Consider the following 13,386-nt stretch of genomic DNA (forward strand, 5'->3'; position numbering starts at 1 on the left):
ACTGTGCAGGTCTGCCCAGGCTCCAGTTTCAGGAACACGACGTAGTCAGAAGCCTTCCTCTGCCTCCAGCAAAATAAACACCAAGTGCCTTTCCTATGAAGAAGCAGTTTTCCATTTCTGTACCAGCCCTGGGTGATTCCTTGCTGGCAAAGGTCTGCCCTTAGTTGCAAACCAATATTGCCTGAGCCCGTTCTGCCAGACTGGTCATGCTTCCTTGACCTATGACTTTTAAACTTTAAAGGCTGCTCTGAGTTACTCAGAGAAGCAGTTTAGGTAAGCAGGTGCTGTATGAGGAGCAGTAATATATGAGCAGTTTGCTGAGGAAGGTGACAAGGCTTATTCTTGCCCTTGCAGAGCTTTATTTCAGAAAATGGCCCTCATAAAGACTCCTGTCTCCCACCTATCATTATTACAATTGGAGTCTTCCTTTTACCCAGGAAATTATTTTTATCAGTGACCGTCTTCATACTAGAGATTTATGCAATCATTAAAATAAAAAACAAACAAGCCATTTGTTTGAACCAAACTCTTTCCAAAATAAGAACAAGGTCTCCAATCCAGCTTATTTTCTGTGGAAAGCCACTATGGAGAAAAGGAGAGATTTGAGGTGTTTGTGAAAATATTTGGTATTGGTAAGATGTGTGGTACTGCTTTGTCCTGGCTGAACCTTCCTAAATACTCTTTCCTGTGTTTTTATTGATTTCATCTGTCTCCTAAATAAGCATATAAGCTTAACCTATAATTAATTATGTACCCACTGAGGACAATTTTGTACCCATTAGGTTGGAAGACAAGGTTTTAGTAACGCTGAAAAAGAGCATTTGCATTGTTTAAGGAGCTTTTGTGTGTTGCCTTCACCAGTAAACAGAGAGAAAGAGACATGGAAAGAGGGGGAATGATAACAAGAGAGCTGACACCAGCCATGGCTTTCACAGCCTGCAGCAGCTGACATCCAGACACCTCCATTTCCCACACAGCTTCACATGAATTTTGATAGACTTGTGAAGAAAAAAAGAGAATTACAGAATATGGCCATAGGAAGAAGACAAGGTCTAGTGGCAGACATTCCTTTCTTAACCTTTTGGGGACCCCCAAGAAGAATCTATCAGATTTTAGTACACTTCTCAAGGCCTTACTGTTTTTCTGTGGTCTGCAGAGAGGTCTAAGAACCGAGGATCAGTTCCTGCCCAGCATCTATTACCAACAGGGGACCATCCATCACTGACTCCAAAATTATTTCCATTCCTAGTCATGACCTGAATCCATGTTGTGAATGATCCAGTGTTACCTTCAATTAGAGAAACTTGTAAAAATCTTAGCATTTTGTTTGTGGTTGCTGGGGAATGAGGAGTTTGACAGCCCATGGCAGTGCTAGGTGGCATTTCTTCAGTATTGGCCATGCTATGATGCCTTAGCCATAGGAACAGGAAAGTTCTCCCTGAGTGATGTGCTGCTTATTTTAATCAAATCTGGCAGCACTTTTCCATGATTCTCACATTAGTTGAAAGATCATGGAACAGCATCACAAAGTTTGGGTCAAGATGCCATTAAGATAGTCTTTCAACATATCACATCACACAGAGTCATTCTTTTATTCAAATGTTATCTTTATTTGGAAGACTTTAAAATACTTCCTTTTTATAGCAAAAATAATAGCAGTTAATAAACATGTTGATGTTTAACATTTTCAATCCAGTTAAAAGTGTTTGATTGGAAATTTTAAGCCCAATGCCCTATTTAAATAAAATAAAAACAAAATCCCCTCATCTTTGATACTGACTGTTTATGAACTTTTTATGCTATCAGCTCTATTCAAAAGAATATTGCAGAGCAGCCACTATATCAAAAATACTGGAAATACCAGTGAACAAAAATGGAGCCAGTGAGGTGCAGTAAAACAAAAATCAAGATAAAGTGTTACCATAGCACTTTGTAAAATCTGAATTAACAATTATAGCACTCATACATAGAATTTTATTAAGTTTAAATTACTCTAAAACCTATTTTGGTTTGGTGAAAAACCAACCTCTGTAGCCAGTGAGAAAAGATAAATCATAGTCCACAGAATTATTGAGCAGCCTAATTTCAGTGTAACAAATACTTGAATTCACAGAAGTCTAGCCCAAGTCAAGATGAAAAAGTCTCTGGGAAATTACAAAACTGCGGAAATCTCAGACCCTGGAAACTGCTGACTGAAGGTGTTGCAATTCTCATCAGTTTTATTTTGGGAAGACAAAGTCTGGTCAGGCTGGTAATGACAGTCAGGATAGGAGGTCTGACAAGGACTGCAATAGCTTAGTTCAGCAGCAGGCAGTGCCCACAAAGTACACGTGTGAGACAGTAACTTTCTTTTTTAGATGCTGGAAAAAAATAAAGTCTTCTACTTACCTTCCAAATGAAAAATCAGTGAAAGAATCAGAAGTACTTAATTAACTAAGAAATCAAACAAAAACTGTTTTACTTTCTTTCATTGAATAAGTAAGGCTTATAGTGTGAGGTTACATTTAATATTACATAGAGTAGATTATTAAATAAAACACAGAAAAATGAACTATAATATTTTACCATTTTCAAACTTTGAAAGGGAAAACTTTTGAATTTTTACAAACTGTTTTCTGTTTTTCCTTGAAAAGTATTAGTATTTAGGATTATTATCATTGAGTTTCAGAGGGCGCAGGTGATAGGTCTTACGTGGCAACAAGAGATGAAGTTTTAAAAATTCCTGATGCTGTCAGAACTTTGTTGAGACTGAACTCTTTTCAATAAACTTTTGGTTTTCCAGTAACATTATATTCAAATAGAGAAGGTGGTCCATAGAAAATTTTCTGGTAAACTGTAATATGCTTTGTTGCATGCAAAACACTGCTTTTGTTGAAGTACAGTATTACAGTATTACTACTGTAAAAAAGCAGAAAAAAAAGCTGTGCTTCTGGAGACCTGCTCTCTCCCAGGCATTTCTCCACACCCAGGAACTTCTCCCACCTTCCACAGAAACTTCTCCTCGTTCAGTGCATAGGGACAAAAATGTTTTGCAGCAAGCCATTATTCTTTTTATCTGAGCTTTGTTATCACACACTACCCTGAGAATATCAACAATAAAAAAACATGTTGATAGCAGCTGCTTGTGCTGATATTGGTCTGCTGTCATAAAGCATTCAGCAGCAGGAGATGCACCATTCCCATCATTCAGATAAGAGCTACTGATTGTAAGAGCTCTTCTTAATGTGCAATGTAAAACATGGCATTTAATATAGTTCAAATAGAGCTCACCAACAACTTAGTAGATAGTGAGAGTTATCAAACAATATTTGCTACTATTTTGGCAGTCTTTTTAGGTTCAACAGTCCACCCATATTTAAAAAGGAGAAACTTTATTAGTCACTCTTTCTTTTTGATGAACACATTTTCAAAAGCTATGGAGTGAGGTGGTTAAGTGGTTTCACGTGCAGAGGAAGGTGTGTCTTCTGGGGCTGCCACGCAGCAAGGCAGCGGCTGGCCGAGGGTGGTTTCAGCTTTCCCAAGGGCTCGGTGGCAGGAAGGCATTGCTGCAAAGTGGCTGTGCCAGTCAGGATCAGAGCTGGGCCTTTCATGTTATACTAAACCCAGAACAGGCCCTGGCAGCATGACCTCATTAACCTCATGACTCTTGGTCTCTCAATTATGTCCAAGTCTCCACTCACAGAAGAATTCGGGACAAGTCTGGCTCCAACACTAATTTATTTATTTCCATAAATGATCTATTTACATTGGCTTGGAGGTCAGCATCTTTTTTTAAAGACAGTCAGACTTAGAAGAGATTATCTATGTTTTTGAGATGCCTTAATGGCCTAATACAGACGTGGGACATATAGTATTGTAGAAGGAAATTTAACCTGGGAATTTATTTACCATCCAAAATTTCAGCAAGAAAACTAAAAATTATGTGTTTGAAGTGACACTTGAGATTTATTGTAGTCATGCAATTATATGAACTAGTCCTGCTTAAGCAATGAAAATTCCCTTGTTCAGAAAGCAGCTGAAATACAGAAAAGAGCTGTAGGAAGACATCAAACATGAGCATAGATAGACGATACCAGTATGCAAACAGAGAGAGATGATAGCTCTGCACTTACACAGAAATTACCCACACTGCTCATTAACAGGAGAACATTTCTGTCTGATCCATTAAGAAGGCTCTGGATCAATGCTGGTATCTTAATCCTGTTATTATTTCTTCTGCAACCCTCAGTATCGTGTTCAAAGTTAAAATAGTCACAAGGACCTTTGCTTCTTGTTCTGTCCTAGATTTACACAGGATGCAAAACTTTTAACACAATGTGAATTTGGCAGAGAAAATTGCTGTCTATTGCTGCAGAGCTGCACATACTTCTTACAAATTCTCTCCAAGGGAAGATACTGCATTTTCATTTACAGAAGTACCTGAGCAACCTTGGATCAAGAGCTTTATTTTGATGAAAGATTTTGCCCAGAGAGGTTGTGGAGTCTGACTCACTAGAAATATTCAAGAACCTTCTGGATGCAATCCTGTGCCATGGACTCCAGGATGACCCTGTTTGAGCAGGGATGTTGGACTAGATGACCCACTGTGGTCCTTTCCAACCTAAGCACCATTTTGTTATTCTGTGATGCTGATTCAGTGATTAAAGTCCTTCAAGAATTAGGCATGAGTATAAATGTCTTATGGAAAATGCCCAGGATTATTCATGACCGTAAAGACAACTTTTTGTTAGAATGGAGTGGGTAGGAGTTAATTCACATTAACCTACAAAGATATTTCTAAAACTAACTTGTGATACGTTGATGATTCTCTGATTTTCAGTGTCACTGAGGTACTTCTAAAACTGCTGCCACTGCTATTCTCAAACACATTGAAGTTAGCAGCTGCCAAATGAGCAGGAGGAACACTTTTCAAAAATTTATGTAGTAAGATGTATCATGTGTTCCACAGGGAAAATCCATCCAACATTCAAAGAAATATTGATCATGTATTTAGATTTATTTGGGTGATTACACAGTGGCTATTCACCTTTGTGTTAATATGTGATATGTGCATTCATCACTGCCAACATTTAACTCTGTATCTCTAGCCTGGGCATCCAAGAACCTTGAATTCCATTCCATGCCCTTCATCATCTGGTTTGTCCACACTTGTGCATGTCTTCCAGTCCCAATAACAAGGGCTTTTCTGTAGCTCAAATAAAGTAGAAGTTTTTTCATAATGTGATGGATCCCTTCATTGTACCAGATGAAAATCACTTATCTTGCCAGTGCACTCACTAGTGGCATTGCAAGTCCCTGTGTTATAAGCCTTAATTGGCAGCAGTAGATGTAAGAATCTGATTTTTTCAGATTTCCCTGGATTTGAACTGCTTCCTGTACTAAAACATTAAATATTCGTAATGTAAGACATGCAGTGTGGTTTTCATGTAGGAAAAAAAAAATTAAAATAAGAGAACTACAGAACTTTGATCTGTGTCTAATACTGCAACTTCCAAAAAGTACTGTTCCATAGATGGACTATAGTCTCTGGTCTGTTTCTAGTAGATTGTCGTTCTGATTGGGAACGGCGATAAAGAACGACACTGACTCTCAAGGGAGTCACAACAGAGAATTCTCTGGTTTATTACTTCAGGCCTGTTTTATAGACTGGTACGTGGAAGGTACAGAAAAGAAACTCTTATTGGTTAGCAAAGTGCTACATCACCATCATTGGTCAGTGGGGCTCACCACCCCCCTGACTCTCTCCTGCAAGGAAAACAAGAGGACAGACAAACAGCACCTGGCAGTTGTTTTCTGTCTCTGAGGATTGTTTTGAAATCCTCCTATGAATTTCCCAGGCTAGCTTCTCAGGCAGGACTGAGAGGCCATGGGCCTGCAGCCTGCTCCAAAGCTAGCATCCATAGTAGATCTAGAGGCAAGTGCAAATATTGAAGCTGGAATGGTTCAGTACAGTAATTTACTGAAGATTAGATAAAGTTAGATAAAATTACGCTCAGTCATAGAAATCAAATCCTCCCTTAGATATTCTTCTGCATTGTTAATCTACTTTATTTACTACCAAGGATTATTCCCATAAACATTCCAAGAATACAAATTCTCACTAACAGCAAAAGAAGGTCTTCCTCCCTTTGACCTCCTCAGCTGGCCAGTTGCTGGGGAGCCCTTCTCTGGGTGTCTGACTTTTCCCATGACACTCTTTAAAGACCTTCATTTCCTGGCACCCCAGACTCTGCTCTGGGTGCTGGGGGCAGGCAGCCTCCTGCAGCAGCTCTCTGCCTCCTGGCCTCTCCATGGATCCAGTCTCACTGGCATGGCACAATACAGGCAGGACTCCTGAGCAGCACCAGTGGGAGGAGCTGCTCAGGGAGCCAGGGCACTGAGCACACCATGGCAGAGCTGTGCACTCCATGGGAACACTGGGCACTCCATGGGAACACTGGGCACTCCATGGGAGAGCTGAGCAATCCATGGGAACACTGAGCACACCATGGGAACACCGGGCACTCCATGGGAACACTCTGCACTCCATGGGAACACTGGGCACTCCATGGGAGAGCTGAGCAATCCGTGGGAACACCGGGCACTCCATGGGAACACTGGGAATTCCATGGAAGAACTGTATGCTCCATGGGAGAGGTGGATGGGCAGGAGCTTCCCCAAGGGTTCATCACAGCAAGGCCTCCCCCATGGAATCTCAGGAGGAAGTACCCTTGAAGTATCTTATAGCAAATACGTCCTAAACAAAGACAAGGAGAAATTTTCTTCCTATACCCAACTCTTTTAGTTGCACTTTTAGTGTATACACAGATATACTTCCTGAGGATTCTTCCTAAACTGCAAACTGCGTGGAATACTGTATCCCTGGGGCTTGAGTAAACTTTATCCTTTTTATTATTCAACTCACAAAACTGGAGAGGCATAGAAGAAGTACATACCCCTGCTCGGTACTTTGCCTCATACCAGCCTTTGCCTGTGGATTCCACCCACTGAAGTGCTTCTCATGTGATTCCCATGGGTTTCAAAGGTATGATGAGAAGATTTTATCTTTATTACATCTCTCCTACCATTCAAAATCTCCCAATCACTTTCTCCTTATTTCCTGAGTAAATCTGGAACTTTATAAATCACTATCTGAAGAGACATACCAGGAGGGAAATAAAAACCAATATTGATACAATGCAGTAATTTCAACAACAAAAAAATTCCTGGCAATTATATGGGTAAGAAAAGAGCAAAAATAGATTATTTTGAACTAATTTAAAATTCTGATATTGTTAATATATTGGGAAACCTGTTAAGCCCTCAGGGACAGATCCATTAACAGGTTCCACAGAGAAAAAAGAAAAATGCAGTTGGCCCAAAATTTCTATATCCTCTCAAGTGATGTGAGTACCAAAATAGTCTTCAAATGTAAACACGTGTTTCTCCTTTATTTTTAGAAAAGAGCTAGAGAAGCTGAAGAAGCACTCTGGAGCTCTGTGATAATACTGAATTTGTCAGTGTTCACTGAAATTCCAAGCCTACAAATTTCCCAGGTTATACAAGACTGGATTAATTCAGCAGTGACTAGGGATGTAGGGAAAGAGCTAGGAAGGTCCAGGTCTCCAGGCCAGTGAGAGCTATAATCAATTTACTTGCCTGAGGAAAAAAACACTTCAAGCTGACCAGTCATATATTTTCAAATACCAAAAACCACCCATGAAAATTCACCACCTCCTTAAATTTTCTGTGCTGAAATGGCTGACACCACTGTGAGGGATACTGACTTGGTCTAATCAAGCAAAGGGGATAAGGAAGTTGTTTTTTTCCCTCAAAATCACTGTCAGTACACTGACTTGTATTTTGAGTCACTAAGTCATTCACTGGATTAACAGGCATACCTGTCTCTGTGCTGAAGCATGAAGTAGCCACACAATTAGAAGATGAAGTTGATGACAAAAATGAGTAGATACTTATCACTGCCTCCCAGAATGGTTCATCCCAGTTTGAGTGCTGCTACCAGCAGTTAGGTATTCTTGTATCCAAGAGGAACGCATAGCTTGCTCCCATACTGCAAATCAAATTATGGGAAGTTTTAAATAATGACCTCAAGCTCTCACTCCTCTACTCTCACCTTCTTTTTAATCATGGCCCATTAATTACTTTTACATAATGTAAGAAGTAAGGCAGACGTCTGAAGCATAGTTTTAAAATGATGTAGGTGTGGAATTTAATCTTACGTGGTTTAGAAGCTTCTGATGAAAACTAGGCCCATCATTGGGTCTCAGCTCTTCACTGCCAGCTTCCTTGGCAATTGAAGCTTAGTCACGAGCCATGGAAACATCCATATGGCACTGTAAATATCACATGATCTCCCAGCAATTCCCATCACTCACTGCTTGACACCTAAAGTCAGCGGGGCTCAGGCAAGCAGCTCCAGAGCGCAGCGCTCCCCTGGCAGCCTGGCTGCCGGACCTGCACTCAGTTAGAGACAGGCAAAGTCAGGGTCTGCCTGTGCTAACAACAACACAGCTGCATGCTGTTAGAGCAGCTGGTGGCTAAGTGAGAACTAATAAATAAGGGTCTGTCCTGCCTGTGGCAGCGGAATGTGATAGCGGGGGGAGCGGACAGAGCCAACGGCACCCGCGAGAATTCATCTGCGTTACCCAAAGGTCAAGAATCACAGCCACAGGTTACAGCTTCAGCACACTGCCATCACCTTCAAAATCAGATCCCCCACAATGAAAGAAAAAACGCAGTGAATTAGTCAAGAGGATTTCTGCTTTTTACCATAACTACCTCCAAATCTGAGCCGTAACATCAGTTGCTTTTAACAGTCCTTTGTGTCAGGATCTTTCAGGATGTGGAATGACAAAAGAACTGAGCATGATTTTGACTGAGGCATTGAAAATATGCTAATTCCTTTAGCCAATTGATAGATTAAAACACAAATGCAGTATTTTCCTAATTCAAGCTATTTTCCTCAGTGAATATTAAAAATCTTCACAATAAGATCCCAAAGTTACACTGAGTCTTGTTTCCTGAGTTTTGAGACTGGTTCTGAATTACACTTTAAAGCAAATCATGAAATATTGCATTTATATTATATACAGACTCCATTTTTCTGGGTTATTTTCTTTTTTTGTGTGGAGTTTTTGGCATTCAAATATATTTCCTAAAATTTTTGTCCATTTTCCACTCCATTCTCAAAAGATAATTTCAGAAACTAAGATTTTAATTTTTCTTTTTTTTTAAGTTGCAATACTTATAATGTAGAGACAGTAACTAGCAACTCTCTTAGAAGTTAAATGTAAATTTTCAATGATCCTTCCAAAACCCCATGGTAGGTCCACTATACATATCGAAGGCACAATTGTTTTATTCTTTTTATTGACAGATTTTAATATGCTAATAAATATAGCAGACTGTAAAGATGATACAGGAGAACCAAGTGATGCACATGCAGTGATACCTGAAAGTAAATGCACTTTAAACATAGTGATAAAGCAAACACTTATAAATTGGTTCATTCAGGTCTAATTTGTACTGCCCTAATTAACTGGACACTGTCCCTGACAGGAATTTTTTTTTTTTTTTAGAAGGGAAAATTCTATTTTCTTCTCATATTTGCCACCTTGAAATCTGAGAAACACCCATTGGCAGAAACATGCAGTTAATATTACCCTGAAAAATAAAAGCCACAATGAATAGAAGCACTGCCTTGTTAATACCTAGAGGACACTGATTTTATTACACCTCTTATCTCTTGTTTGTAACATATTTTGACTATATAGAACTGTGCTTTTATTTGTTTATTTTTTTTACCTGTGATTTCTATCTTGCAGATGTGTAAAATACATTTGTCATCTCTCACATTACGTCCAGGTGTCTGATTTCAAGTTCTCCTATTCTGGTATGCCTCCCGTCCGTCTTGTATTGCAAAGTTATGTGAAGACTTTAAATTCCTCGTATCCAGTGTTCTTCTCAGATTTCAGTAGCAGAAAAAATATTCTCAAAGCCATAAGACTATTTCTAGGTAAACTTTAAACTAAGATACCTCAGCAAGTGGGAACTGCAAAATTTAATTACTTATAATATTACATAATTTTCTTATCAGAAAAGGATAACCATTCACTGGCAAATAGATATGATCAAAATAAACTTGAATAGCAACATATTTGTAGATTTTTTTCAAAGGCTATCTTGTTTAAATAATCTTCAGGAATTCCTTCACAATGCAAGTAGAATGAAATGCCTGATTTCCTGCAAGTTTTTGCTTACACTTTTAAATAAAACTGCTTCATTACTGCTTTTTACTTGTTTATGTACATTTACTATAGATATTCAAATAAGAGATATATTTATGCTCAAACGTAAAAAGGGACTAAAAGCATGTGGTCTTACCTCTGCTTTCCTTTCCTGTATAAATTTGATTAAACTCGTATGGATTTCTTGCAGGTATCTGACTCCAAAAAAAGCTGTGGGCATTATGTGCAAAATTAGGGAAAGGCTGCCAAAGTGCTTTAAGGCTCCACATCCCAGTCTTAGTTTTCATCTTCTGAAATGTGACGACAACTTTGGAGGAATAAAATATTCAAGACAGTGAAGAGTTTTGTCACTTGAGTAGCAGGGCTAGGGGTAGAGAACTTAAAGATACATGTGAACCCATCCTGAATTTGGGTTCTGTCAGCTCTAACAGCCAGGACTCTCTACCAGACTGCAGGGAAAAGTTATGCTGAACTCCCATCCTCAGCCAGTTGAAAATCTACAGGGCTATTTTCTATTACTTGTGTGGCTTGCATTTAAATTGATCTCACCTGGAGGGAGAGGAGCTTTGGGGAGGCGCTCCAAAACTCACTCTCTGCAACTGCTGCTACTGGACAGTGCGTCTTCCCTCTCCCCCATTATCCTCCCACAACTAACAGTCTTTTAAGCCTTGGTTCTGACCAGACTTTTCTTGACAGTTTGCTGGATTTATTTTCTTCACATAGCAGTAATGCCATGATACGTCATGGATAAGCCCTGTTCTCTCATATAGTTGAATCCTGATGACAGATAATCAAATGCAGACTCAAAATTCCATGTAATTACACAGGGGTAATTTCCCAGTAAAACACAATTTCAGATAAACAAAAAAGGCTGTGATGATATAGGATTCAAGTATAAGAAACTGCACCAATGAATGCATAAACTGCTTTTAGTTAATGGCTGGACATGACCCAGTTCAAAGGCTCAGGAGCATCCATTTCTTGTAGCTCAAACACCTGGACTGTCCGTGAGACTGCACACTGAATGAGACACAGTTGCTCACTGCAGTTGTTAGAAGGAATTTGTTTGATGTGAACTCTAAAAATAAGGAAATCCCAAACTAACTCTTTTTACAGGTTTCCTGAGATAACTGGCAACCTATGATGTTTAACACAATGTACTTTAACTGTGTCACGGTGAAAAGAATTCCTGAGATTCCTGACAATGGCAGCTGGTTATACTTAAGAAAGAAACACATCTTGTTCTTGTTATTCACCACTAACTCTGGGGAGGAAGACAGCATCTTTCATACACTTACAATTGGTTCAAAATTAAATTCCTGGGAATCAAAACCACTGAATAACTTATGTCAATGTCTGACAAGCTAAAGCAATGTATGAAGGATACAGTCCTACTTTTAAAATTAATCATCCTTAAACAAAACAAAAAAATTTGATGGCATACTGGTCTCCCAGAGACTGTTAGTGTTCTACAACAAAGAGAAAATTATAGGATTTTTAAATAGTTTATAACTATCAGGGAAAAATCCATCTGGGGGGGAAAACAAAATCAAACCATCACACAACAAAAACATCCCAACTTTTACCTCTGACTTTGGCAACCCCTCAGCTGGACCTTCACAACTTTGGATTTGGGAAGTCAGAGGTATTATGTGAAATGCAGCAACCCACAAGCAGCAATAAGGTCTTAGGGACATGTGCAGACTTGTCTAAAGGTGTCAAAGAAATCAAATCCCAGAAGTGTAGGCAACCAGGGTCAAGGACAAAGGGAGTTTACAACTTCAGCATGTGTCAAGCTTGCTCATCAAGTTAATACTTTCTCCAATTAACTTTTCTCCTATAGATCTTCTGCAAGAAATGGTCCCTCCACTATCAAGGATAGTTTCTGAATTTGTGAAACCCTGTGACAGTCACCCTCACCAAGCCTTGCTGTGCCTTTAGAGTCTATTTTGTGATCTTGTGATGTATGGAAAACACATAGAAAATGTGGTTCAGGCCCAGCCTGCCTAAAACATACCCGTGCCTTTAGGGCTGGCTGCTGGCTTGTGGAAGTCACAGCAGGCAGATTACATGTAGAAATGTAACAATAAAAAATTAAAATAATGAAGTAATAAATTCTAGTCTTACTGCAGTAAAGTATTTGAAAAGTAAACAACATACAAAGTATGAATATCACTGGATGATCTGGACATAATTTATAATTAACTTCTTGCTAGCAGCACCACCATATAAAATGAGACACCATCCAACACATTCAAGACAATATTGTTGTACACCCTAAAAGTAAGCATTATAAACATAGTTATTCTCAGAATAATTAAATCAAAGTTTCACAGGCACTTTGGGCAAGTTTGTGATAACATTTCAACTAAATATAGTGACCAATTTTAACTAAACATTTGTTTAACATATTGTGCAATACAGATTTGATAGTAGTTTGGACCTGTAATCTTGGTATTTTTCATTAGTCTGTAACCTTTCCAATGCCATTTATCTAAACTATGTAAGCATTAAGTCTGTAGGACTATGACCAGTATACCAAGGTAAAGTCTGTTAGAAAAAAACATTAGTTTCTTTATTAAAAACTTCTTTGAAATGTGCTGTAATTTCTAAACATTCCTCAGGAATGCAATTATTTTTCAGTGCCATGAATTTCAATTAAACTACTTGCAAATACTGTATGAGGGCAGAAGTGTTGAGGAACTTCAAGAACAGTAGTAATAAACTGCAGTAATAAACTTGCAGTAATAACCTGAGCAGAGGCCTCTGATTTTAAAATACAGCCAGTTGACCAGACCAGATTGCCTGGACACTGGGGAGTATCTACTGCTGGTAGTTGTCTAGAGCAGGTGCATGCCAAATTACCACCGCAGGTAAAACAGGATCCAGGACACATGGAGGTGGAGCTGACCCTGCCTTATAACAGGAGTTTCTATTTGCCTTACACTCCAGGATTGTCTTTCCTTGGCCTTATCCCTTTTCTGTATTTAGCTTTCAGCTCATTCTAAAAGCCTCAGCCACTCTTATTCTCCAGAAAGCACACAGAATGACATAATGAACTTTTGTAATACTCCTAATCTGCATGTGCATTATTTTCTCTCACTTGCCTCTTCCTTATGTTTTAGGGGGCCATACACTC

This window comes from Cyanistes caeruleus, chromosome 1 (genome assembly GCF_971803275.1).
Source record: "Cyanistes caeruleus chromosome 1, bCyaCae1.hap1.1, whole genome shotgun sequence".
Lineage (NCBI taxonomy): Eukaryota > Metazoa > Chordata > Aves > Passeriformes > Paridae > Cyanistes > Cyanistes caeruleus.